Genomic DNA, 1260 nt, shown 5'->3' on the forward strand with positions numbered 1-1260 from the left:
GTTTTCATTGGTAAGGTTTTTTTTAATTTTAATTTTAATTTTTTTTAGAAACAGAACATCATGAAGTTTATAAATATGTTGGTATATGAGAAGTCACAATATTATTTATGTTTAGAGGAGTAAACTCTATTTAGACTAAGAATGGATAAGAAAGTCTTGTTCTTTGGGCTAAGATATATGTAACTGCATTACCCTACCTAACAAAATGAAGGAAAAGCTCTACAAAGAGCTAGCAAAAGAAGGCTATATAAGTATTTATTTATTTTGTATATTTACAAATCGTTAACATGTGCAACGCAAGTGGAAGAGTCTAGTGTCTGTATATGAATACAGACGTAAATTAATGACTTTGTATGAAATAATATAGTTGATTTAATTAAATATATTTAGAGAATATGAAACTTAATTTAATTAGAATATGAAAATATGGGCTTTTAAAAGTATACGTGATAAAATGATAAGAAGTCAATTAATAGCCCAAGGCTTTTATTTTACAACTGTGGAAAGCAGTGCTTTGAACAGTATAAAGGCACTGGACGGTGCTTACAGAAAACAAGTGGCCTTAATCCTACTTATTTTTGCAACTGTATCCACCCTTGTGGCCCCCCAACATGAACTTAAGAATTTTGCATTTGTCGTTAATAAAGAGCAAATTGTAACCACTTCCGCCCATGACACGGTCTAGAAATCCATGGACAGAGAGAGTTTGGTCTAAAGATTAGACACAGCTTATTTTGAATAATAATAAAAAATTTCGACTAGAAATTTATATGAAGCATTTTTACCCAGTTATGGCATTTTTAAAGATTGCTGCAATTTTATTTTTTTTATTTTTTTGTTTTTGTTTTGGGTGCAGTGGTTCCAAAAATGCAGCGATAGAGTACCCATTCGTTGAAGTAATAATGATCTCTCAAAAATAAAAAATAAAAATTTAATGTTCAAGTTTATGACATTGACGTGCTAAAAGTGAAATATATGTTTGCACCCATTTCAAAGTCCGAGAATTGAAGGTTGGAGATCCCCTTGTTATATAAAGAGGTCTATGACATGACTCAAACTCGTATTACAGATTTATAACCATGATTGACATGATAATTTTAAGACTAAGCTTGATATTAACACGTGTAAAACTAAACTTATAATCCTTTTTTTTTTTTTTTTTTTTCTATTTGCAACTAGATAAAAAAAGTATCTAAAATTTTTTTCAATGTCCAAATCATCAATGTTGAAAATACTAGTAGTTGGCATACTAAAATCCAT

Source organism: Quercus robur, chromosome 9 (genome assembly GCF_932294415.1).
Source record: "Quercus robur chromosome 9, dhQueRobu3.1, whole genome shotgun sequence".
Taxonomy (NCBI): Eukaryota; Viridiplantae; Streptophyta; class Magnoliopsida; order Fagales; family Fagaceae; genus Quercus; species Quercus robur.